Source organism: Canis lupus, chromosome 31 (assembly GCF_048164855.1).
Source record: "Canis lupus baileyi chromosome 31, mCanLup2.hap1, whole genome shotgun sequence".
Taxonomy (NCBI): domain Eukaryota; kingdom Metazoa; phylum Chordata; class Mammalia; order Carnivora; family Canidae; genus Canis; species Canis lupus.
The window spans coordinates 34,527,501-34,554,679 of NC_132868.1; the positions used below are offsets into that span (position 1 = coordinate 34,527,501).

Sequence of the window (27,179 nt, forward strand, 5' to 3'; positions counted from 1 at the left end):
GAGGGGTGCACGGTGGGCGGGCACTGCCCAGGCCATGAGTTAGGAAGCCGCAGGGCTGGTGGTGGTGGCAGGTGTGGGCTCGGGCCTCACTTCTGGGCAGGCAAGAGGTCATCAGTGGCCTGGCCCTGCTCCAGCCACTGCTCCATCTCGATGAGCAGCTTCACACCGTCCACCACCATCTGTACCAGCTCCACCCCCGAGAAGCCAGGTGCTGTGCATTGGAGACATCAAGGATGATACCCGCAGCAGCTGTGTCCACACCACCTGGGCCTCAGGTCTCATTTTACATTTCATTTGTGAGCTGGTGAGTTTTTCCCAGTGATGAGCTCCCTAATACCCTTCTTCTTTGTACTTACCCTATTTATCATTACTCCCTTTGAATTATTTGGCTACTACCTGAATTTCTTCCTTGGTTGCAACTTAATGGGGGCAGACCTGGGAAATGCAGGGGGGCTGTAGAGAGCCATGGAGTATCATGCTTCCATTTCTACTTTAACCCTGAGAATGCTATATTGTAATAACCTCTGTGCATGATGCTTGTTTACTGTCAGGGTCTTTGTGTTCTAGCCCCGAGTACTTACTCTTGTATTCAAATCCTTCCAGGAGTGGCTATTCCCATACCTCAGGAACTGACAACCTAGTTATCTACTCATGAAATATGGTTAATTTTTCAAGCCAGCATATGCCAAATACTGAACAAATCAATAAAGGTGATAAGCTGGTGGTACCCATTATTGTGGCCTCTCGTCATGTGTTGCTCTTGAGCATTAGAAGTGTGGGTAATATGAACTGGGATATGTTGGGCCTATAAAATACACAGTGGATTTCAAAGGCTTAGAATGAAAACAAAAGGAATATAGAAACATCTCATTAATCATTTTAATATTTCATGTTTAAGTGGTATTTTGGATACATTGGATAAAATAAAATCTAAAATTCATTTCAGCTATTTCTTTTTACTTTTATAATATGGCTACTACATTTTTTTTCTTTTTTAGGTAGGCTCCAGCATAGAGCCCAGTGTGGGGCTTGAACTCATGACTCTGAGATCAAGACCTGAGCTGAAGTCAAGACTTGGGCACTCAACGGACTGAGCCACCCAGGCTACCCTGGCTACTACAATTTTTAAATTAGATACATGGTTTATATTTGTGACACACATCCTATTTCTATTTGAAGCAGTTATATATTTCAAAGAAAGTATTCTTTATGGGTAATATTCAGGTAATTTTGATGGGCACTGAAGTGAAAAAAAAAAAAAGTGTGCTCAATGAAGAGAGTTAGGGAGGACATTCCCAGGCTGTGTTAACTAAAATCAAAACTAGAGATGTTTGAGCCAACATAGGGGACATCGCATTGCCTACACATCCAGGAGTGAGGGCTCATGGCTACTAGAAGTAGTAGTGTGTAAAGTTTGTGAGTAGACAGGACAAAGTCAAGAGTAGATAGGAGAGAAAGAATATGACAGTACAGTGGCTAGATTGTTGCTCCAGGATAAAGAAGAATGTTTATCTTGTGTGGCTAAATTTAGCAGTCAAAGCCAAAAACTTGAGGAGAGGTGGTTGGAGAGTTGAAAGAACAGGAATGGCAAAAAGTATCAGTTCTAGGGAAATTTAATTGCAAGGGCAAATGCTGTAAGGACCACAGCACGCCAGAGTGAATCAGCTGGGATGGGTCAGATAAAGTGGTTCAGGACTAAGTGTCTTGTAGGTTCACTGTTATTGAATATTAGCTATGTGGTATGGAGCAGACCTCAAAAAGCTCAAAGGTTGGGGATCCCTGGATGGCTCAGCGGTTTGGCGCCTGCCTTTGGCCCAGGGCATGATCCTGGAGTCCCGGGATCAAGTCCCGTGTCGGGCACCCAGTGTGGAGCCTGCTTTTCCCTCCTCCTGTGTCTCTGCGTCTCTCTCTCTCTCTCTCTCTCTCTCTCTCTATCATAAATAGATAAATAAATCTTTTTAAAAAAAAGGCTCAAAGGTTACATGGAAGATGAAACCACTGGGATGTGCATGGCCTTCGATGCCAGATTAAATGCTTTGGATGTAGAGTGAGGGAATTTGAAGGGTTTGAGTAAGAGAATATCAAGCGATTGAAAGTATTGTACACAAAGGTGCACCTGGAGGTAATGTGAATGGGTCTATTAACCAAGGGTGGGGGTAAAAAGTGGAAGACAACAATTTCAGAGTTTCATATAATATTCAAAGTATTAAATGGGCTGGGAGAAAAGTATTAGACAACTGGGCTGGGAGAAAAAAGAGGACAATGAGATAAAGATAACTTATGGAGAAGGTCTATAAAGGTTAGGTTTGAAATATGTTTTGGAAATGTAGATAAAGAATCAAAGAGGGGTGCCTGGGTGGCTCAGTTGGTTAAGCATCCGACTCTTGATTTTGGCTCAGGTCATGGCTTCAAGGTCATGGAATTGAATCCCATGTTAGGCTCCGCACAGAGCATGGGTCCTGCTTAAGATTCCCTCTCTCTTCCTCTGCCCCTCCCCTGCAATGGCCCTTGCAGTCTCTCTCAAAATAAAAAATAATAAAAATAAAAACATAAATTAATTAATAAAAAAAGAATAAAAGAAGACTCCAAGGTTTTGAACCTGATTTATTGGAAGGACAAAAGAAGCAAGGAAGTTAGGAGACCTTTTATAAGGGAGAAAAAAAAATCACTTTAAACAAGTTGGATTTGAGGTACTTGCAGGACATTCAGACGGAGGCTATCCATGGGCAGTTGGAAGTATAAGCCGGGATGAAGGTCAACAAAAGGGCAGGAAGGGGAAATTTGAACAACATCTATAGGGAAAAATATAGTAAACATGCATGAATCCTAATGAAAGAAAGTTTGAGTAGCAGATGGCCTAAGTGAAAAGCTATAAACATGGAAGCAGAGAGGGAGAGAAGTCAAGAAAAGAGTCAAAAAAGATGGCCCAGACAAGACAGTGTACAGAGAGCAGGGAGTGGAGATGGTCAGCTTTGAGGGCCAGCCGCCCCTGAGTGGACTGTAAGGTATGGCCATCCCCAAGAGAGCTCCAATTTAACAGAGTAGAGAGGGCCGGTAACTGGGTGGCAAATTTGATGATAGCCTGCAAACATCTCTAATTTCTTTGGGAAGTTATTATATCATCCACGAATTTATCTAATTCCTTCATTAACCAATTCATCTCTTCTCACAAAGATACAAGGGAACCTCTGTCTATTCATAACTTGAAAATAGACCATCTTTGTAGGTCATTCCAAGGCAAAGTGCATGAAAGGAAGTGATTTGGACGGCAAAATGAGATCAGGATTGGGAGTCCAGAAACTAGGTTCCAGTCTCAGATCTTGGATTCATAAGTTCTGTGAAACTGAGCAAGCTGCTTCATTTCTCCGGGCCTAAATCTCCTCATCTATAACCAGGTGGGCTTAGACGACATGCTCAATTAGGTGCTTTCTAAATTTGTCTTTAATTTGTTTCTTCAGGGTACTGTTTCTGGTTATAAAATTTTAAAGGCATACATTTTTTTTTAGCGTAAGAATTTTAAAACTGGGCATGTTCCTCAATATTATCACACCTTCTCCTATAAACCACCACCTACCTATTCGTGTTACACCCCTTACCCATGGTCTCCAAATGAGAGGGAAAAGCAACCTGCTTTAGTAGTCATTTGGTGCCTAAAAGGGATGACACGTTAGAATAGAGATGGTAAAAGTCTATAAATATAAATTTAAGTGCTACAGAGTTTGTAAAGCATGTCATAATGACATTCTGCATATTGGTTGAAATTATGCCTCCGAATATCAAAGTTATACACACAGAGTAAAAACTAGAGACTGAAATATTATAACAAGATATGGAAGAGATAAGACATGATATTATAAGGATGCTTGCTATTTTTAGGACTTGCTTGGGGCATAGTCATGTCTCTCAATAATAGATAAAAGTTTGTAAAATATTATTAGCTTCTGAATTTCATACTATGTGAATGAATTAGCTATGCAAAAATAAAGTGAAGAGCAAAAAAAAAGAAAAATGGTAACATTTGTATGTTTTAACTTTTGATTAACCAATACATCTCTTCAGGTGGATTATACACACATTATTATATTCTTCAAGGATTTTTTGAGGTTATAAACGTATTTTAACAAAGGTATATTTTGAAGGTGGGCTTCGGGAAACCCAGGTAGAAATACGTAGCTTATATGACAAAAGGGATAATTGATCAATAACTAGTACACAAATAAATTATGAAGACTTGCTAAAAGCACAGTTACAGAACTTCTTCCCAGATCCAGTTTCATGAAGTCCTTCCATGATTCTTTTTTTTTTAAGATTTTATTTACTTATTTATTCATGAGAGACACAGAGAGAGAGAGAGGCAGAGACACAGGCAGGGGGAGAAGCAGGCTCCATGCAGGGAGCCCGATGCAGGACTCGATCCCGGGTCTCCAGGATCACGCCCTGGGCTGAAGGCAGACGCTAAAACGCTGAGCCACCCAGGCGTCCCTCCTTCCATGATTCTGTGGCAATTCTGATTTTTGTCATCATTGTTCTATACTAAAAAAGCTGTGTTTTTTGTGTTTTGTTTTGCTTTCTAATAATCTCTATGCCCAATGTGGGGCTGGAACTCAGAACCCTGAGATCAAGAGTCACATGCAATACTGACTGAGCCAGCCAGGTGCCCCAAAAGCTGTGGGGGTTTTGTGAGTTTTTCCCCTTGATCCATTTTGATCCATTCTGTCCTTATTATTCTTCACCCTCCAGTCAGTTTTCCATCTGATTATTTTTTTAGTATTAAGGAATTTAACATTTTAGAATTCTCTATGACAGAAATGTTAAGAATATGTCTGTTTTTATAATGAACGTGATGAATGCACATGTTCTAGTCAATATTTCTGTTTTAAAGCCTGGTGGATGTTTTTTTTTTTTTTTTTTCTGGTGGATGTTTAATGCACCTGATGAATGCTACTGATTGCATTAATGTGCTCCACTTAAAACATAACTGCACTTTCTAGTCAGTATAGCTATATTAGTTCCCAAATAAATCCTCCAAACCCCCAAATGAGAAAGTTGAGCTTTCTTTTGTGATACTGCAGAAACACATTTCTCTCAAGACTCATGATGACTTCAAACAGTTTTAAGTTTGTTTTTTGTTTCCAGCTTATATAGAACAGTTGGATGATTCTTTACCAATTTTATGTTGAATGGGAAGTTTCCTCTACTTAGATTGAGAATCCATGTATGAGAAAATATTAAATTCTCAGATTTGCTTTTGTATACTTGAGACACTGCTCTTGTTTGGCTCTTCATGTCACATGGGATTTCAGTGAGGCAATGTTTGTTGTGCCAGATTTGGCCACTTTTGTAATGACCGTATGCAGGCGACAAAAAAAATCCTACGCAATTGCATTTTAATTAGCTGTAGAGTGTGGAGGTTCGCAACCATTAAAATAGTTATTTCTCAATAATATACTTTAATAAAAACACACACAGTGGACATATCTTCCAAAACATTATGGGTTACAGTGAAATACGGTTTATTGGTCACTCTATTAACTTTGCATTTCTCTTAATAATGACGCTTGTGTTTTGGAAGTAACAAGTTAAATTGTGTTAATTGGTGTTTATTTTGGTGACCTTGAAAATGCATAAAATTTTAGAATACTGGGGCTCCCGGATGGCTGTCAGTTAAGCGTCTGCCCTCAGCTTGGGTCATGATCTCAGGGTCCTGGATAGAGCTCTGGGTCAGGATCCCCGCTTAGCAGAAAATCTGCTTCTCCCTCACTCTCTGTTCCTCCCCTCTGCTCCTGCTTTCTCTCTCTCTCTCTTAGAGAAATAAATAAAAAATCTTTTTTAAAAAGTTTTAAAATATCTTCGGATCACCAAAGAAAGATTAAATCATATTTTCTAAGTCACCTCAGTGTTCAGAAAATTCTAATTCTTCAGAAGTATTTAATTCATATACAGTATAGACAATAATCTGTTTATCAAAAATACCTTATTCTTAGGCCATGTTAAAAAAAATACCTTGGAATTCGCAGTCATTTTCCATTTTAAGTACTTCTTCACAGCATTTTGTAAATTCCTAACATACTAATTAACGAATAGGACTATGTTTTTTCCTTTTATTCTATTCATATATTCTGTGAAAAGCATACAGTTAAAATAAAAAGGTTTCAATAGTTTTCTGTTTAGGAAAACCCCAAGTGATGAAACACTATTGAGTGACTTGGTTCTCTTAAGAGTATCATTATCAGTGATTTTCTTTCTTCTAACACAGGGACTTCTAACTGAATAAGAAATAATTGGACTTTTCCAAGTGTGAAAACTAGATTTTCTGAAAATTTTAACTAGGGGTAAAGTTCTTTTTCTTTCTTGTAGCCAAACCAAGAGGAACGTGTTAGGTTCAACATTAAAAGTAGGAAATGTAATCAGTGAATTACATAAGTCGGGATATGCAAAGGGTCTCATGGCCTAAAGAGACAGAGATTAAACCCACAGTCCAGGGGTTCTGCTCAGACTATTCTGTTCTGCTCAGACATGAGTAAGTAAATAGATCCAACTTTAGATTTACTAAACTCTGAGTGTTACATCAACCGTCTTTCAAGGCCCTGGATTCATCTTTCCCACTGGGTAAACCTCCTTCACCTAACAGGAGCTCAGTGGCCCGATGGGATTTACACTCATGAGAGCAGTGTTGGCAACTCCAGCAACCTCTGTTCTAGTACAGGACGAAGCCAGGGGCGGAATTCAAGCTATTGGTTGAGTTTTCACCTTGACTTGCTCTGCAGGGCAGACATTCTTCTCCAAACATGCCTTAAAACAAAAGAAGGGACGTTGCACACCTGGCTGGCATCAAGCCTACAAGGCTGGCAGGTAAGGAGGTCGACTACCTTGGTCACGTCCCAGGACTTACCCTCTCCATAAAACTAAGAGGGGGAATGTGTCTTTGGCACAATTTCAGCTGTTTTATATGTTCATTCCTGCTTCGCTTTGCCCTGGCTTGTTAGTTATTATGTGACCTTAAGCTTGATTTTAACTTGAGAAAGCTCAGATCTGGAGGCTCTTTCGAAGTCTGTTTCAGGAGACGGGACTAACTAGTAACAGAATGTACACTGACAGGAGATTCGGATCCCAGCTCTGCCAAATCAGAGTCTGACAAGGACGACCCTCCTCTCAGCTTCCTCAACTGTAAAGTGAGCTTCACCATGCCTTCCGCAGAGAGTGTTACGGGACGTTTACAACTTGAATATATTTGAAGCCATTGGCACATAGTAAGGACTCAATAATGATTGTTTTTGAACCTCTTTTTTTTTCCTTATCCCCCTTTCCCTTTCTTTTTATAAATATTTATTTGTTTAGGTAATTCTCTACACCCATCACGGGGCTCGAACTCACGACCCTGAGATCAAGAGTTGCACGCTCTACAGACTGATGCAGCCAGGCGCCCCTCTCCTTCTCCTATTTAAGGTAACACAAGGCTCCTAATAATGTCAGATTTTCTGTTTGCCTGTTTGTTTGTTTTTGTTGTTTTCTTCTACTCTCTGATGCTTCTCTTCCTTCTTCTTTGGAACTGAGCCCTATGCTTGCTCTGAGAGTGTTTCAGGTTGGGGCGATTCCTTCTTGCATTCTGACGACTCCCCAAAACTTTCACACTCCTCTTTGAAAACCCAATTGTCTTGCTGAAGAACTGCTATCTTAGTGTCAGGAAATAAGCTTTGAACCTTATTATTCAAAGAATAGTGTGATTTTGTGCTGAGAGTTAAGCTGTACCGAGTGTCCATTTGTATCTTCTGGCCAGAAGTGGGTTTTAATCCTTGCAAGTCACTTTTTCTGACACGGTAACATTCTGTATTTTCAATGTTGCAATGGGGCAGTGACGAAAAAGCAGAAAATGATGGGACTGAAGAGTGGCAAGCTGAATTTTTTTCTCTCTTCTGATCTTTTCTTTGCCTATGGATCTAGTATTTGTTTTTCAGTCAAAGGAAGAAAAAATATCTTCTCTTCACTGTTTTCAAGATTAAAAAAAAAAGAAAAATCAGTGCTCTTGACAAATAGAACTGATCCCTTCTGAAACTAATTAACTGAAAAGAAGTATATATATATGTGTGTGTATATATATATATATATATATATATATAGTGTTAATATGTATTGGCTTATTACATGTGAGGCACCATTGTAAGGATTGCACATGAATTAACTCATTAATTTCACCAAAAAACTCTATTGTTATCCCTCTGCTACTGATGAAGAAGTTGAGGCACAAATATGTTAGGATGACTCATGGTCTTAATGGGAGTGTCAGGGCCAGGATCTGACCCAGGCAGTCTGGTGCTAAGGATTACCTTCTCTGCCTTATAATGTATGATGGGAACTCAGGGAAGGCTAGGATCTGCCTCCATCCCCTAAAATTATGCTACCCAAAGTGTCATCGCTGACCAGATACAACAACTTGAGAGCTTAGTCAAAGTACAGAACCTCAGGCCTCACCACAGACCTGTCCAATTATAATTTGCATTTTAACAAGATGCTAGGCAGATAGAGTACATATGAAAGTTTGGGAAATGCAAAGGAGTCCAAGCCTAATGCATTATTTCTGGAATCATATGTATATATTTTATGTGATATAAAGAGAAAAAAAATCACTGAGTTTCAGATCTCAAAGGGATTAAGATTTAGAGACAACACAGTTCAATCTTTTTTTTTTTTTTTTTTTTGCTTTTTGGATTTTATTTATTTATTTGACAGAAAGAGAACACAAGCAGAGGAAGCAGCAGAGGGAAAAGGAGAAGGAGAAGCAGACTCTCCACTGAGTAGGGAGACTGAGTTGGGGGGCTCCCTCCCAGGACCCTGAGATCATGACCTGAACCGAAGGCAGACACTTAACCGACTGAGCCATCCAGGTGCCCTGATTTTTTACTTTAATAAATGTTGAGAATGAGCTACATAGAGATCCCTGGGTGAATCAGCGGTTTGGCGCCTGCCTTTGGCCCAGGGCGCGATCCTGGAGTCCCGGGATCGAGTCCCACGTCGGGCTCCCAGCGTAGAACCTGCTTTTCCCTCCTCCTGTGTCTCTGCCTCTCCCTCTCTCTATGTCTATCATAAATAAATAAATCAATAAATCTTTAAAAAAAAAAGAAAATAAGCTACATAGTGGTTAAATATGTATTTAAGAATAAATAAGTATTTACTGGGTTCTTAAGAATTCAATAAACTTTTATTGAGGGTCTGTTACCTTCCAGACAATATGCCAAGTGGGACCAGGATATGAAACCATATGAGTCATGCCCTTGGGGATCCCAGTGAAGGAGACAGGTAAGTGCATAGAGTTAACAGGTGCCGTGATGACACCATATCTACATATCAGCACACGGGAAGAAAGAGATTGGAGTGGGGATCAGGAAAGACATCATTACAAGCATGATATTGGAGCTGTGTCTTGAAAGACCAGTAAGTCCTGACCAAAGGTACTGGAATTTGAGCCTTTTCATTTGCAGTTGGGCCAATGAATGTCATCAGTCAGGGCAACAGGCTATTCAGAGAAAGGAGGTATTTAGAGGAGTGGATCTCAACGTTGGCTTCACGTAGAATCACCTGGAGCACTTTGAGACTACCTATCCTTGGGTCCACTTCCAGGGTTACTGATGTAGTGCACCTGGCACCTGGGCACTAGTATTATTATTTTGTTGTTGTTGCTGTTGTTGCTGTTAAATTCTGCAGGTGACCCTAGTGTCCACTTAACACCAGTCTAGCTCTCATGTGCCTACCTGGTTTCCCTCTTGTCTGTATCTTCTGACTGTTACTTCTGGTTCCTGACGTAGCTTTCTGCTCCAGACTTGAGAGCCACTCTTTGCATTAATCTTAACCTTGTTATCTGTTAGAACCTGAACTTAAATCTGATGATAAATGTCATATTCTTGTAACCTCCGTGAGCATGGAGGGCTCTTCGTGCAAATCCCTCCATGCCGGGGCCAGAGCCAGCCCACAGTCAGGGAAGTTAGCTACATAGCAGCCTGAGAGAGGGGCCTCCTGGCGTCTAATAGTCTGCAGCCCTACTCACGGTATTTGAGGTCATAATTAATTTTCTGTAGCCCTACCCATGGTATTTGAGGTCACAATTTTCTCCCCAAAATAAATAAAACATCAAAAGATTTTCCTTTGCAGTTTTGATGAGCATGATTTCCAAATGGATTCAGGGAGGAGGGAATGAAAAATCGATGTCGATGACACAGAGGTCAGAAACATTTGGCTGGAGGCGCTAGTAACCAAGTGCAAAAGAAGGTTTCCCAAAGCATGGCTTATGGGCTACTCACATAAGTACCTGAGGAAGCTAAATGCAATTCAGTTTCCAGCTCCTTCTCTAATTTTACTAAGAATTTGAGAACAGACTCCAGAAGGTGAGTGTTCAGCATCTACCAGCTGTAATTCTGATGGACATCAGATGGGAGGGTGACAGAACCAGTACGCTATTTTATCTGAAATCGTTTTATTCATCTGACAAGTTTATGTTTTTCATTATTCTTTGCGAATTCTCCTTTTAATTATATCCCCAAGAAAACATGTCATAAGCAGTCAGTGGAACACTATAAATAGCCATAAAACAAGGAGTACATTTCAAATATTTGAACAGGAAAATATGCTGCTCATTTTTATGTTGGACATTTTAAAAATGCGTGGTTTAGCAAGGCCTTTGAAGAGTTAAGGAAAATTTATCTTTCTAATGTCTGGAGCGTGTGCTTGACAGTGTGGTTTCATCTCAAAGCAGCAATTTTGTTGACCAAGAGCACCCAACAGAATTGGCAACGAGAAGAGCGTGGCGCAGTACCCGGGAAGCGTTAAATGCTAGAAAGCTCCGTAGGTGATGCTGACAGATGACACTGGTAAGAAGCTCTGCTTTAAATGGCTGGATCTGTAGAGCCCGTAAAAGAAGTCCTACCCTGTAAGCTTGTTAGGTTTTGGGGAAGCTAAGTGAAATTAGACCACCTGGTTGGAGTTAGGGAAGAAAGATCTCCTACTACCATTACCATTCCTCTTATCTAGTTTTTCCCTTTCTCTCATTGATCTTTTCACCACCAAACTGTTCCTTCCTGCTGCCTGAATTTGGACTCTAGAATATCTACTCTGGATTTTTGCCAAAACATCCCAACTGTTCTCCTGGTCTTTATTCTATCTGCTGCCCATGTCCCCTTCCTAAAACCAGATCTGTTTCACTATTGAGCTTAACCCTTTCAATGAATGGTTTCTTTTTTTTTTTTTTTAAGATTTTATTTATTCATGAGACACACACACACACAGAGGCAGAGACACAGCCAGAGAAGCAGGCTCCATGCAGGGAGCCCTGTGTGGGACTTGATCCCGGGACTCCAGGATCACACCCTGGGCATGAAGGCAGGCGCTAAACCACCGGACCACCCAGGGATCCCCAATGAATGCTTTCGAGTTGCCTGTACAGAGTCAAGTCCAAAATCGTGTCCATCCAGGGAAGATACCCTGGCTCCTGCCGACCCTTCCTCTCCTGACTCCAGTCACTGGCTCTCTTACATGCATCCGGAAGCCTCCTTCCACCACACCAGTACATGCAGCCATTCATGACATTTCATCGCTCTATTTCTTCCTCATTGACTAGAGATAGGCAATGCAGCAAATCAAATCCCTCAAAAGTATGCATTTCTGGCCAAGGCTTTAAAGGTTAAAAATGTAATATTTTTCCTCTTAACATCAGTTCATGAGCTCCCAAATTATATGACTGCTATTGGAAGAGAGAGTACACTTTATCTTGATTCCAAGGCTTTTCACCTTGGATTTGTGAATTTGTCCTGGGTAGTCCCTCTGATCTTTGTATGAGCTGCAAATGTGGCTAAAAACAGTGTTTTTAGCAGTGGGGGGACTTTTCTTAGCTACCTTAGCACAAATACCCTCCCCCATGACCAGCCTCACCTCATGGGGACATTATCCGAGATATCCTAGGTCTCACATATTTGCTGGGAGAGAGGGATAGCACTTAAGACAAAGGGAAAGGGTTAGAGCACGGTGTCAGCATAGATTAGAAAACAGGAAGAAAGGGATTTAATGTTATTTAATCTTGGGACATTTATTACTCCAGGCTCCTTATTTTATCTAAGTCGAGAGTCTAGGATACTTAGAATATTCAATTAAAGGACAGGGAACTTTAATATTCTCTCTTCTGTTTTCTTAAGATATACCTAGGATTAAACATTAATGAGACACAAAGTTAATAATTCTGTTCAATTCCTAACATTTCTCCTTTTCTTCAAAAAATCCTCAGCTGTCTGCAGATGCTTAGATGCTTGCTTTCCAACAAGATTCTTTGATGCTTTAGGACAAATATTCTATTTCTCAAACAAAAATTCTTTTATTAGTTTTTTTTTTAATTAAAAAATTATGTGGTAAGTTTTGGGTGCCGCATGTTTTTGTAAGACAGACAGAGACAGGCCAAGAGCAGAATGTGGTTTGAAACAGTATAAAATAGTGCAATTAAAGACAGCCCTTCCCTCCTTCCTTCCTTCCTGCCTTTCTTCCTTCCTTTCCTCTGCTCCCACTGTCGTTCTCCCTCCCCTCTTCCTTTCCTTTCTTTCTTTCTTTTTTTATTCTCTCTCAGTTTCTTTTTCTTTTTTCTTTCTTTCTCTTGCACCATTTCCTTTTATTTTCTCTCATTTCTATCCCCCTTTGTTTGGTTTTGGCTTCCATGGCATTTATGAAACATTGCAATAGGCCAGGCACCATGCTAAACATTCGAGATAAAAATATGAACAAAAATTCCTCCACTGCCTTCAGGGACCACACAATGAACAATGATGTTTGGAATTAAACTGATGGTTTTTAAGGGAAGGAAGGCTTTGTTCTCTGCTTTTTCTTGATATATATATATATATTCTTTCCTGCTGCAGAATATTCTCATGGGACTGAGGCTATAACTCCTGTAGTTATAGCCTGAGGACTGAGTTGGAGGGTACTGGTAAAGAGCCTAGAAAGCAAAGCAGGAGCAGATAATAATGGCCTTATAGTTCATGGTAAGGAATTTGGCATTTGTCTTGAAGTCTGTGAGAAGGCACTACTGAAGAATCTTAAGCAAGGAGATGAGATTATCATATCACTAGAAAAAACAGTTATCTGGAAATAGGAGAATAGACAGGCAGTAGGAAGGGAGTGGGACACTAGACTGAGGTGAAGGAGACCCTTTGGGGGGGTGTTGCCACCACCCAGACAATAATAAAAACCTGAACTAGATCAGTAGACACTGGGCCTTTAGAGAAGGCATAGGGTTTTAACCCATAGAAGAAATGGGGGTCAGTAAGGGAAAGGGAGAAGTTCAGATGCCCTCAGGTATGTGAACATAGTAGCATTAACTGAGATAAAGATCACAGGGGAAGAAGGCCTAGAGTTGGGGTGGGTGAGTGTTATTTGGAGTTCAATTTTTATCATGTTGGGGTTGAAGTCTCTTACTGGATATCCAATGTTTATTTGGGGTAGGGGGCTGGGTTAGGACCTGAGAAGAGAGATGGGCACTAAAGGTATGGCTTTGGAAGTTGGCAATCTGTAGGGGCTAATTGAGATCATGGAGGGGGGTTGAATCACTCAAAAGTGGGACAAAGATAGAAGAGGAAAGGGAAAAGACCAGAGTCTTGGGGAACACTAATACTTGAGGAAATAAGAGATGACGACTAGGGACACTGAGACTAAATGGCCTGGGGGCAGAAAGAGTGACTAAACCCAGTGATTTCATGGGAAGTAAGGAAGAAAACGTTCAAGAGACGACCAATAAAACCCAGCAACAGATATTGTAGAGAATTCAAGTAAGAAAGGGCTTGGAGAATGTTAATTGAATTTGCAATAATGTGGTCATTGGGGAACCTCAGTGATGGAGATTCCCATGGAACAGGGCAGGGGGTGGAATGTGAAATTGGCTGAGGAGAGAAGAGGTGAGGGCATTGGGAAGCTGATGAGGGCCACACCGTGGCAACATTGGCAAAACCAACTGACAGTAGAGCAGCTGTGAATTGGGGGCCTGCTGGGATGAGTGTGGCCCTTCTGGGGAGGCCCAGGAGCTGGAATGAAAGAGGACAAGGTTCTGTCCATGCTGAGCCCCCCTGGAACAGACAGAAAGGGCTGGCCAATCTTGGCCAGCTGAAAGCCCACCCCGTGCTGCAGTCCGAGAGCACTTAGGCTGGAAGACCCTATATTCTTGTCTTTTGTAATCCCACTCCAATACTGTAGAAGGATGAGGAGAAGATGGAAAATATGCGGTTGGCTTCTATCTCTGTTCACTTTACTATACTCCTCACATCAAACACTTAAAAAATAAAAAAAAAAGATTGCTGTTGCATAGCCAATTCTACTTTTAATACTCAAAGGAAAAAGAGAGATATGAGCTTATTTATGGAGGAGGATTTACATTAGATTCTACTCCAGGGCACATTTTTATTAGTTTATGCCACTGGGTCAAGAAATTTAAAAACAAAATCTTGTTCTATTATTTCTTAGGGGCATTGGCAAGATTCGAGTATGCATATATGCACAAAGAGAAAAATCCCTCCCTATCCCCCAAGAGGATGAAGGTTCTGGAGAGAAATGGGCTCTGAACAGGTAGGAGGTGTCGGGCACAGAACAGTGGTGAAGATAGGGAGAGATGCCTCCTGAGGAGTTGGAAGAGCAGGGAGGAGAGGCTCAGATGTGCTTGGCCAGGAATTTGACTTCTTATTCATTAGCTCCTAGTTTTCCAGGTGGAAGAGATTCACCTTGGGCCTAAGTTGTGTTTGCGGCTAGGGGCGAGGCATGCCTAGGCATGATGCAGAAATAGGGAAATAGACCCTATGGCATGATCAGTTATATAAGCCAGTTTCTGGGAAAGCTCTATCATTTGGTGAAATGATGAAGAAGGTTTTGGTTGCCCAAGGTGAGTGTGGGATCAGTGGCAATGAAGGTGGGATGGTAAAAAAGAGAAGATACATTAACGTCCAGCCTCTCTGAAGGGATTCCACCAGCGAAAGCTGAAGGATTGGTTTTTCTTGAGATAGGGAGGCACTAGCTGGCACCAGGTAACAGTTTGGTTGGAACACAGCTGTGCCTGTAACCCAGAGGACCCTGGCACTTTGGTTGTTTATTCTGCAATGACAGAGGTATTGGAACCAAAGGGATTCATGAAAAACATGGAGGTCCTCCAAGGATGCCCAGTTGGAGATGCTTGTTGGCTTCCACAGGTCTCAATATCTCTCAGTTTGGGATGGAAACCCCATGGGGATGTCCAGAAAATTAGGTAGCTGGGTTCCTGAGAGAGATGAAGACAAGGGCTCTATGTTAATTCAGATTATATTTTCATGAAGAAAGAGGTTAGGTCCACAGAGAGAAGGGAGGTGTGGGTCTCGAGAAAAGGAGGGAAAGGTAATGAGCAAGAGGACAGAGCCCTGTCTTGGGATAATGAAAGGCTGTTGAATAGTATGGAGGGGTCTAGCTGGAGGTAACGGTGGTGACTTTGTAGTGCTATCATTTATTTTCTTTAGTGTTTATTTAGTAGCTTGAGTATGAAAATGTGAAATAGCAGCCAGCCAGCTAGCTTCATCCATGGTGGAAATAGTTTCTAAAAGAAAGTAGAGGGACAGGCTCACAATAAGATTCCAAAAGATTCTCAGAAAGAGATGGTGGGGGAGGTCGTCTAGAATTTCCATGGGCTAAACAGGAGAACACAGGTGGTTATAAAAGTAGAAAAATCCTGTTTTGTAAAAGGTTATTATGGCTGGTGTGGCCTGAGGGAGATCTTTGTTACACTTCTAGTAAGGCAGCCTACAATAGCATTAGCATTTTTGGCAACCACATCACACCGTTGGCTTGTATTGAGTTTACAGTCAACCAAAATCCCTAAATCTTTCACACGTGCGGCTCTTAAGCCATGTTTCCGCCATCTTGCACTTGTGAAAGTAATGACTGTTTTGGGCCTAAATGTAGGGCTTTACATTTATTGGCATTAAATTTCATCTTGTTACCTTTAGGTCCTTATGCCAGCTTTCATAGAATATTTGACATATTCCTTCAGGTTTTCATACGTTTTCCCCCATCACTTCCGGTAAAACAGAACCCGGAAGAACTTAGGCACATTGGAAAGTGACGGATTTGCCCTGCTATCCTGTTTCTCAGCCCACACCTTCATTTTGTCTGAAAGCGACTTTGTCATGGTGCTTCCGAACACCTCGATTTGCCAAACTGCACTGGTTAGAATGTTTTTGCACGCAAGGGTGGAACCCTAAATCAACCTGGAATAAACAATAAGGACCTTTATTAGCGCACAGAGGTAGGGAGGGCCCCGGGCACGTACCACCAGGCCTGCAACTCTGTTCTGCTGTTTGTAGTTTGTTCTAGCTTCTCCCGTGTGTTGTCCTCGGGCCAGCTTCCCTTGCGGTTGTATGATGGCTGCCAACAGCAGTGGGGGACAACATGCTGCCTTGTTTGTGCCCAGAGGAGGGTGAGAAGGGAAGAAAGTGTGAATAGAAGAGTATTTTTCCAGTTGGACAACCTCCTAGATCACCTCTGAAGTGACCAATAATCCCGAGTTGCTTGGGAGTGAGGAGTGTCCTGGGATGTGGGCTTGCAGCACCAAAACCAAGGAAATCTGGAGCAAACATGGAAGTGAGTCACCCGGGATCCCTGGGTGGTGCAGCGGTTTGGTGTCTGCCTTTGGCCCAGAGCGCGATCCTGGAGACCCGGGATCGAATCCCACATCGGGCTCCCTGCATGGAGCCTGCTTCTCCCTCTGCCTATGTCTCTGCCTCTCTCTCTCTCTGTGTGACTATCATGAATAAATAAATAAAATCTTAAAAAAAAAAAAAAAAGGAAGTGAGTCACCCTAGCACTTATGCCTAGACCAGGAACCATTACCAGGATAAAACCAGATTCTGATTGGCTTAAACTGAGGGTCCCAGCAAGGGGTGGTGTTCTCGTGATTGGTTTCGAGACACGTTTCTGAAGTGTAGTTCTCGCCTACCTTTGTCAGTTCCTCTGGGAGAAGATTCCCGGGCACCTGGACTTACTGACTCAGAATCTCTAAGCACCGAAATAAGATATTAGTTTTTTTAAGTTTGATTTATTTAAGCGATGTCTGCACCCAACATGGGGCTTGAACTCATGACCCTGAGATCAACAGTCGCATGCTCCTCCAACTGAGCCAGCCAGGCGCCCCAAGAAACGAATTTTTATCAAGCATGCAGATAATCCTATAAACCAGTCCTTGGAGAAACTCTAGTTTCGTCTAGTTTAGACAGTACACACCCCTAAAGTTGGCTTCAACATCCAAAGTGGCATGGCTGCTGTGCCATGGGGCAGGGTTGGGGAGGATGGGGGTGAGTCACTCTACTTCCCTAGATTTAGGTTCAAGGAATCCTGCCTCCCAGAACAGAAGGAAGCTGGTTGGGAATTGCTTATTTCTAGAGAAACCATGCTGCTTCCTGGCAATGCCCAAGGGTATTAGTGAGATCCCCTCACTAAATGTTCACAAGCCAGGCTTAAAAGTCACTCTTGCCTTTTTTCTAGAATCAGGGTCAAGCTCTCAAGTGGTTAGCTTAACAGAAGCCATGACCTTCTTCTTAAAAAAATTGTTTTGGGTGTCAGAATAGTATTTCCTTCTATCCGGGTTCTTGGAGAAGCAGCATAGGTCTGAGTGAAGAGATTCCGTTCTGGGAGGCAAACTAAACAAAGAATTGAGCCCTTAATTTGCATGTATTGATCTTGCATGTATTTCTTAACTTCCTGAAATGTATCAGCTGCCAAACAGAGTAATTACAGAACCTGTGACTGTTGGACTGTTGAATTCGATGAGATAAAGCTTCCGAAGGTTTCGCAAAGTGCTTGTCTCATTAAGCAGTCAGTAAATTTTGATCATTAATATCCTGCCTTCTTCATTTATTCCCTGTTCAAGGTATTCAGAGCCCTGAGTAGGGCCAGGCACCGTGCTCGTCACTAAACACAAAAATAAGGAGCTGTTAGGGGACTCATAGTGTTGGCATGAGAGGACAATGGCACTCGGATTGGTTTATATACAAGGTACCAACACAGGACAGAGAAAAGAATGGTCAACTGGGAGGATGATCTGGGTCTCGGAGAATGATAAGGAGTTTTCTAGATGAAGGAGGGAGGAGATAAAGGACATTGTGGAGAGGGGATGTAGCCTGAGCACTAATTAAAGCGTGGGGCATGGAGGAAGGGGGCCCCTTGGTGGACGTCAGTAGTTAAGAAGATTGGAATGCAGGGTTCAGGTCAGGAGGAGGGGTGGATGATGTTACAGGAGGTGAGGGCTGACTCCAGAAGGAGGAGTTTGGACTTCTAGGAGTTGGTTGCACCATCACACCTGTGTTGGCACCAGTCTGGAGGCCGTGGGTGAGGAGTGGAGGGTGGTGAGGCAGGGAAGCGCATTTAGAGCTTGCAGCATTACTCAGAGTAGAAGAGACCAGGGCTTAAACCAAGACGAGGATATTAAGACTCGAGTGGAAAGGATGGGAGTGGGAACTGCAGAGTAGATCCCCGTGCCAGGGCCAGGTGACCGATTAGGTAGGAGGCAGGGAGAAGGCACATTGGCGATGAATTCCCATGTCCCTGTCTTGAGTGGGTGGCGGTGTCGTTGTCCACCAAGGACAAGGGGGCAGTGGTGGTAGTGGCAGGGTCCAGCGCTGGGCTTGGGGAATTTTAGTTCCCCGGGAGGTGGAGGTGGGCAGTAGGTTGTCTGTAGCTGGTGAGTAAGAGCTATTCTAGAAGGATGACTGGCAGTCACCCAGGAACAGCCTGCAGGTACTGGAATCTGGGGTGATTGATCTGCCTGGGATGATGCCTAGAAAGAGCCCAGGAGCCCCAGGAACGGTGACAGTCCACGAGGTTCACGGACAACCATTTAGTGTCTCCCAAGTAGAGGCCAGGAAAGTAAACCTGTGCAGGCTCTCGTCTCCCACTCTCCTCTTCCCAGGATCCTTCTCCTCATCTTCAAGTCCCTGAGATCCGTCTTTGTTTTATTTCTCAGAGAGGGATATTTTTCAATGTTCGAAAAATTTAAGTCATTTTTTTTTTTTTGAGAAGCTTTGTTTCCCAAGGAAGGTTTTCTAAGCTGCTCTAGCATCTCTCGTAGCCGTTTTCTGATGTTTTTGTCCGGAATGCCAACAGTTTTAAACAGAAAGCTTTAAAATACGTATTTAAATGTTACTTCTCACGAAGTAATGGGGGCGGAGAGCACAAAACTGAGATGGGCCCGAGAGACGTATGCAGAAGGGAGGACAATGCCCTAAAGTCTGTGTCCGAAGAACATGTTCCAGAAAGTGCCATGGACCTGTCCTCAGCAGCTGCTCTGGTGCTTAGGTGAGCTGCAACTAGATAGTTCTTTTTTCTTTTTTCTTTTTTTTTTTTTTTCCCTCCCTCTGCAGTTGCAGAAGCAAGCTGGGAAAGATTGGAGGGGAAAGCCCAGCAGTTTTGCATGAGAAGAGCAAGTTTAAGTCTCTAGTGAAATAGTCGGAAACATCTCTGCCAACTGTGAACAAGGAAGCACGGATCACAGGGGAGAAAAATCCGGGAGCAACCCGGGAAGTGAAGAATTCCAGATGCTGGACGCCACCTGGTGGGGACCTGGAGGTTTTTGGGAAAAAAAACAAAAAAAACAAAATAAATGCCTGGATTTCAGAACTGGGGGATGGCTTAAAATCATTATTATGCCTTTTATTCATTCTCACAATAAACACCCATCGAGGACTTGCTGTGCACTGAGAACGTTAGGAAGCTCTAAGTTATAGGAATTATTTGTAGTTGAGTCTACACAGCTAATAACCAAGAATTCTAAGCTTGCTTTCCTGTGACATGATTAATGTCTAGATTAAGCCTCCATTCTGGGGACGCCTGGGGGGCTCAGTGGTTGAGCATCTGCCTGGGGCTCAGGTGGTGATCCCCGGGTCCTGGGATCGAGTCCCCCGTGGGCTCCCTGGGTGGAGCCTGCTTCTCCGCCTCTCTCTGTGTGTCTCTCAGGAGTAAATAAATAAAATCTTTAAAAACCCCACAAACCCTCCACTTTGTTCGGTGATGAAGAGTCATCTCAGCCCCTTGAGCGCCCCTACACTCGTGCCTGGTTAGGCCTGAAGGCTGGGCGTTAGCTGGTGACAGGTGTCCCGGCAGGGCTCTGTGCTGACCTGTCCTGGTTTCTGTCTGCCCTTTGGCCTCGGCCCACAGGTCATCGCTGAATCTGCTCTTGTTCCCCTCTCAGGGTTTCTCCACGTCTGCCTCTGTCTCAGCCAGTCCATTGCCTTCCCAGACCTTCTGCTGCTTCTAGAAGCCTCTCGACTGCGCTGTGCGATTAGGCACATGGAACCTTCGCTTCCGTGCCGGCGTCTTGATGCTTCCCTGGGTTTTACCTAGGAACTGAGTCACCGGTCCCTTTGACCTCAGAGTCTCCAGATGTCCCTTGGGCTTCTTCTGCCCCATGTTCTAGAAGCACGGAAGGGCTGCTTACGTTCAAATATCCCTGTGAGGCTAAATCACGGTCCGCGTGTTGGACAGCAAAGGCAGGTAGGACCAACGGGGTAAACTGAGGCCAGGTGGTAACAGATCTTATCTGTTATGCTAGAGAATTTGTGTTAAGTGCATTGCAATCAGAAGACTATTTCAGTCTCTAGCATCTCTCATAGCCGTTTTCTGATGTTTTGGTCCGAAATTCAGGCAGTTTTAAGCAGAAAGCTTTAAAATGTATATTATGGAGTTTATTGTCGCCCATTATTAAATCACACTTTGAGATATATTTTAGATACGTCTCTTATCACATACGTGCTTCATAAATATCCTCTCACTCTCCGTGACTTGCTTTTCTGTTTTCCTTCCCCAGCATTTTCTCTCTCTTTCTCGTTTAACCTGCAGAGATGGCCCTACTCCAAACCTTATTCCAAACTAGAACTTGAAATCTGTCTCTCACCCTTTTCTCCTTTCTTTTATTTTTATTTTTTGTACGTATTTCCGTGTGTGTGTGTGTGTGTGTGTGTGTGTGTGGCTTGACTCTGTAATGTTCAGCTCTACATGTGTCTAGCTTCGGGTATCCACCACCAGTCAGAGCACTGCGGTCACCAGAGACTCCAGGTGTGGCTCTTTTAAAACCATATCCACGGACACCCCCGCCCTTACCCACCCCGCCTGGCCCTAGACAATCATTAAAGTTTGTCATTTCAAACGTTACATAAATAGATCCATACAGTAGGGAAACTTTTTTTTTAAATAAATTTATTTTTTATTGGTGTTCAGTTTGTCAACATACAGAATAACACCCAGTGCTCATCCCGCCAAGTGCCCCCCTCAGTGCCCACCACCCAGTCACCCCCACCCCCCGCCCTCCTCCCTTTCCCCCACCCCTAGTTCGTTTCCCAGAGTTAGGAGTCTTCCATGCTCTGTCTCCCCTTCTGATACAGTAGGGAAACTTTTGAGATTTTTTTTTCACTCATCATAATTCTCTAAAGATTGTTATGTATCACTAGTTTTGCTTCTTTTAATTTTTTTTTTTTTTTTTTTTTTGTTTTGTTTTGTTTTGTTTTGCTTCTTTTAAATGCTGAGGTTTTTTTACACAATATGCTGGTACTGTAGTTACTTGAACCAGTCACTCATTGAAGGACACCTGAGTTGTTTTCAGTTTGTGGTGATTAGGAGTAAAGCTGATATGGGGCCACCTGGGTGGCTCAGGGGTTGAGGTCTGCCTTCAGCTCAGGGCGTGACCCTGGGGTCCCAGGATCAAGTCTTGCATCAGGCTCTCTGCAGGGAACCTCCTTTTCCCCCTGCCTGTGTCTCTGCCTCTCTCTCTGTGTCTCTCATGAATAAATGAGATCTTAAAAAAAGAAAAGGAGTAAAGCTGATATGAACATTCGTGTGCAGATTTTTGTGTTGATCCAGTTTTCATTTCTTTGGGATAAACGCCAACAGCGTAATTGCTGAGTCATGCGGTGATTGCATGTTTCGCCCTATAGGAAACTGTCAAGCTGCCTTCCAGGATGGGTGCACCACTTGCCAGCAGTGCATGGGTGATGCGCTCTCCACGTTCTCACCAGCCTGGGGTTTTGTCACTGTGTTTTATTTCTGTCATCCTGCTGGGTGCATAGTGATATCAGAGTTTTAATTGGTACTTTCCCGGGACTTAGTGATGTTGAACACCTTTTCGGGTGTTAATTGTCATCTGTACATTCTCTTCAATAAAATGTCTGTTCATGCCATTTGCTCATTTTCTAGTTGGATTATTGATTTATTGCTAAGTTTTGTAGTTTTTTTATGTACTCTAGATACCAGGCACTTGTGAGATAAGCGATGGGCAAAATGTTTTTCCTGTGGTGTAGCTCGTCTTTTCTTTCTCTTCACACAGTCTTTCGGAAAGCAAAAGTTTTTAGTTTTGTTGAGGTTTAATTTATGGATTTTTCCTTTTATGGATTATGTTCTTGATGTCAAGCCTAAGAACTCTTTGCCTCATGCTAGAGCCCAAAGATTTTCTCTTTATTTTCTAAAAGATTTTTTTTTAAGATTTTATTTATTTATTTGTCAGAGAGAGAGCACAAGCAGGGGGAATGGCAGGCAGGGGAGAAGCAGGCTCCCTCGGGAGCAGGGAGCCCAATGTGGGACTCGATCCCACAACTTTGGGATCATGACTTGAGCCAGAGGCAGACACTTAACCGACTGAGCCACCCAAGGCATCCCTATTTTCTAGAAGTTTTATAGTTTTATGTTTTACATTTAAATCAATGATCCATTTTGACCCTATTTTCTAGAGGTTTTATAGTTTTATGTTTTACATTTAAATCAATGATCCATTTTGAGTTAATTTTTGTATAGTTATGTGGCTCAGTTTGAGATTTTTTTTTTCTTTTGCCTATGGATGCTTAATTGTTGAAAAGGTTATCCTTCCAGGGCACCTGGGTGCCTTTCCTTATAAGTTTTAGAATAAGCTTGTCTACGTCTACAGAAAAATGTGCTAGTATCTTAATAGGAATCGCATGAGATCTATAGATCAATTTGAGGAGAACTGAAACTATACCTATATTGAGACTTCCAATTCATGAACACAGGATATTATTTATTTAGGTCTTTGACTTCTGTCATCAGCATTTTGCAATTTTCAGAGAGGGAGAGAGAATCTCAAGCCGACTTCCCACCCAGTGCGGAGCCCGACATGGGACTTGATCTCATGATGGTGAGATCATGACCTGAGCTGAAATCAAGAGAACGAAGCTCAACTGACTGAGCCACCAAGGTACCCCTAGCTGTAGATTTTTTGTAGATGCTTTTAATCAGGTTGAGACAATTCTCCTTTATCTATAATTTGATGATTAAGGAAGGATAGTAAATAGGATACTTACTATTGGTATGAATTTCATCTATTGAAATTTGAATACTGAACCAGACTTGAATATCTGAAATAAACTTCATTTAGTCATGGTGTATGATTCTTTTTCATACATTGGTGTATTTGGGTTTGCTGATTTTTTGGTGAGGATTTCTTTTTCATTGAAGTTCATAGTAGTTTTCTTTTTTTGTACTCTCTTTGTCTGGTTTTGGTATCAGGGTAATATCGACCCCATAAAATAGGCTGGGAAATGTTTCCTGTTCTCTGTTCAGGAAGAAACTGTGTAAAATTGGTGTTAATTCTTTAAATGAAAAAAAATTCTTTAAATGTTTAGTAGGATTCTCTAGTAAAGTATCTGAGCCTGGAGATTTTTTTTTTCTTGAGAGACTTTTAATTACTAATACATTAACTTAATAATTAAAAAATAAATTAAGCTATTTCATCTAGGTTAAGTTTTGGTAGTTTGTGAGTTTTGAAAAATTGGTCCATTTCTTTTAATGAATATATGAATATTTGAATAGAGGAGTTGCTTGCAGTATTCCCTTATTATGCTTTGTAATAGCTTTAAGACCTGTCATGGATATGCTTGTTTCATTCTTTAGATGGAGACTGTGATTTGTATTCTCTCCTTTGATTCTTGTCAGACTTGCTAGAAGTTTATCAATGTCATCGAATTTTTTAAAAGAACTAGGCTTTATTTCGTTGAGTTTTCTCTACCCATTTCCTTTTACCAATTCTATTGATTTCTAGTCATGCTTTAATATTTCCATCTTTTTGCCTTTATTTTACTTTCATTTTTCTAGTTTGTTTAGGTAAGAAATCAGATGATTAACTTGAGACCTTTTCCTATTTTTAAGGTAAACATTGAATGTAATAAATTTTCCTCTCAGCGTTGCTTTAGCCTCATTCTACATTTTCGATATGTTGTATTTTCATTCAACTCTCCGCATTTTTAAAATTTCCTTTGAGATTTTTCTTTCAGCAGGCTTTAGTTTAGAATCCAGGTCACAGGCTACTTTTGTGGGCTGTGGTTCCAATGACAATTCAAGTTTCAGGCACTCTGTGGTGTTTTTTTGTTCTTTCTGTTTATCTGGGGCTCCCACTGGTCTCTGCTGGTGCTGAGGGAGTAAAAGTGCTTCCCCAGGCTGGGCAGGCTGGTGTCTCCTGGTGGGAAGAGAGCAAGCATCTCAGGGCTGCAAGGCAAAGAGGCTTCCAGGCTTGGACAGTTTGTTGTGGCAGATCCTTCTTGCTGAAGCTCCCTGCTACTCTGTCTTACCAAGTTGTAGGAGGGAAGTCTCAGGCCTGGAGGGGAGGAAAAGTGCTTCCTTGGCCAATTATTGTGAATAGGGCTCTGAGATCTAACCTCCTCTCCAATGGTGCCAGGCTCATCCAGACTTCATTTCAATCCAGGTTTGGAATAGGCTTATCTGGGCTGCCTCCCATTGCTAGGTTAGGAGTTGGGAAACACCAGATCTTGATTACCTTCTTTGTTGGGTAGGAAGAGAGGTGAGATGTCCTTTCCCTGTGTCATTCTCCAGTACTATGATCTCAAACTAGTTTCCCTTACTATCTTCCAGGTTTCTCCTTTGGTTGCCTCTTGTATTATTTCAGTGTTTATAGTTGTAGTGTATATGGTTGAGGAGCAGTGAGAAATGAGTCTATGTCATCTTGTCTGGACAAGAAGTGTACAAGTGTCTTTTTATTTTTATTTTTTAAATATTTTATTTATTTATTTATTTATTTATGAGAGAGTGGGGGAGGGGCAGAGGGAGAAAGAGAGAATCTTAAACAGACTCTGCACTGGCCTGAAGCAGGGCTCCATCTCATGATCCTGAGATCATGACCTGAGCTAAAACCAAGGGTCAGATGCCTATCTGACTGAGCCACACAGCCACCCACCAGTGTTGTCGTTGTCGTCGTCTTCTTCTTCTTCTTCTTTTTAAAGATTTCATTTATCTGTTCATGAGAAACACAGAGAGAGAGGCAGAGACATAGGCACAGGAGAAGCAGGCTCCTAGCAGGGAGCCCGATGCAAGACTCGATCCCAGAGCTCTGGGATCAGGCCTGGAGCCAAAGGCAGACGCTCAACCACTGAGCCACTCAGGCATCCCCTCACCAGTGTCTTTTAAAAAGCAAACATTTGGGATACCTCTCTGTGTTTCTCATGAGTAAGTAAATAAAATATTTTTAAAATATTTAAAAAATAAATAAAAAGCAAACATTTTAAAAACTTTTGATGAAGTTCAAATTATAGATTTTTTGTCTTTTATGGTTTGTGCTTTTTGAATCTTAAGTAGGAAATCTTTGCCTAAACCAATGCTACATGGATTTTCTCTTATGTTTTCTTTTAGAAATTTGATAGTTTTAGCGCTTATATTTTAGTTCATGATATATTTCACAATCATTTTTGTATATGCTGTGAGGTAGCGATCAAGGTTCATTTTTTTGCATATGGCTATCCAGTTGTTCCAGCACCATTTGTTGGAGATTTTTCCTTATTTACTGAGTTGCCTCCAGATATTTGTCAAAAATCAATTCACCAATGGACTCTATCTGTTCTATTGATCTATATTTTTACCTTTACGCCAGCAAAAGTCCTCCAACTTTATTCTTCATTGTATTTCCATATTAGTTATAAAATCACCTTGCCGATTTCAACAACAAAAGCCTGCTAGGATTTTGAGATTAAATCCACAGATCAATATAGGAGGAATTGACACCCTAACAAAATTGAACTTTCTGATGCATGAATATAGTATATCTCCCCATTTACTTAGAAATTCTTTTATTTCTATTAGCAATGGTTTGTAATTTTCATGTGACATGTCTTGCACATTATTATTAAATTTACTCCTAAGTTTTTATGGTTTTCGATGCTATTGCATATGTTATTAAAATTAAATTTTAATTTCCAGTGGTTTCTAGTGTATAGATTATAATTTATTTCTTTATTAACCTTGTGTCCTGCAACCTTGCTAAATTCATTAGTTCTAACACCTCTTTTGCAGAGGATTTAAGATTTTTTTAGAGACAGAGACAATTTGTCTCTGCCTCTCTCTGTCTCTCATGAATGAATAAATTTTAAAAATCTTTAAAAAAAAGAGTGGAGGGATCCCTGGGTGGCGCAGCGGTTTAGCGCCTGCCTTTGGCCCAGGGCGTGATCCTGGAGACCCGGGATCGAATCCCACATTGGGCTCCTGGTGCATGGAGCCTGCTTCTCCCTCTGCCTATGTCTCTGCCTCTCTCTCTGTGTGACTATCATAAATAAATAAAAATTAAAAAAAAAATAAAATAAAGAAAAAAAAAGAGTGGAAGTTCATATGCTTGCCTTGTTGGAATTTTAGGGGTGAAGTATTCAATTTTCCACCATTGAATATTATGTTAAATAAAGAAATTTCCTTTTGCTTTTTACTTTGGTGAGGATTCTTTTTTTTAAGATTTTATTTATTTATTCATGAGAGACACAGACACACACAGAGAGGCAGAGACACAGGCAGAGGGAGAAGCAGGCTCCATGCAGGGAGCCCATTTGGGACTCGATCCCGGACACCAGGATCATGCCCTGAGCCAAAGGTAGACGCTCAACCGCTGAGCCATCCAGGTGTCCCTGGTGAGGATTCTAAATCAGAAATAGTTTACCTTTTATTAATTTTTTTAAAAAGATTTTATTTATTTATTCATGAGAGACAGAGAGAAAGAGAGAAAGAGAGAGAGACAAACACACACACAGGCAGAGGGAGAGGAAGAAGCAGGCTCCATGCAGGGAGCCCATGTGGGACCCGATCCCGGATCTCCAGGATCAACGCCCTGGGCTGAAGGCGACGCTAAACACACTGAGCCACCCAGGGATCCCCTAGGT

General features: G+C 41.8%; 1 long non-coding RNA gene across 5 annotated transcripts in view; it reads left to right on the forward strand.

Moving 5' to 3' along the window:
- Positions 1–3,051: 3,051 nt before the first annotated feature.
- The window catches only part of LOC140622271 (uncharacterized), a 40,276-nt gene continuing 16,148 nt past the window's right edge, over positions 3,052–27,179 (forward strand). Inside the window, exons 1-8 of one of the 5 annotated variants that reach the window (XR_012022037.1) lie at positions 3,052–3,395; positions 6,768–6,852; positions 7,099–7,250; positions 7,339–7,446; positions 9,222–9,294; positions 10,144–10,376; positions 10,745–10,859; positions 19,392–19,651. This is a non-coding gene — a long non-coding RNA (uncharacterized lncRNA). Of the gene's footprint in view, positions 3,396–6,767; positions 6,853–6,939; positions 7,251–7,338; positions 7,447–9,221; positions 9,295–10,143; positions 10,377–10,741; positions 10,860–14,481; positions 14,584–19,391; positions 19,652–27,179 lie in introns of those variants that run through there. The other 4 variants (XR_012022039.1, XR_012022038.1, XR_012022036.1 and 1 more) reach the window with 4 other exon arrangements.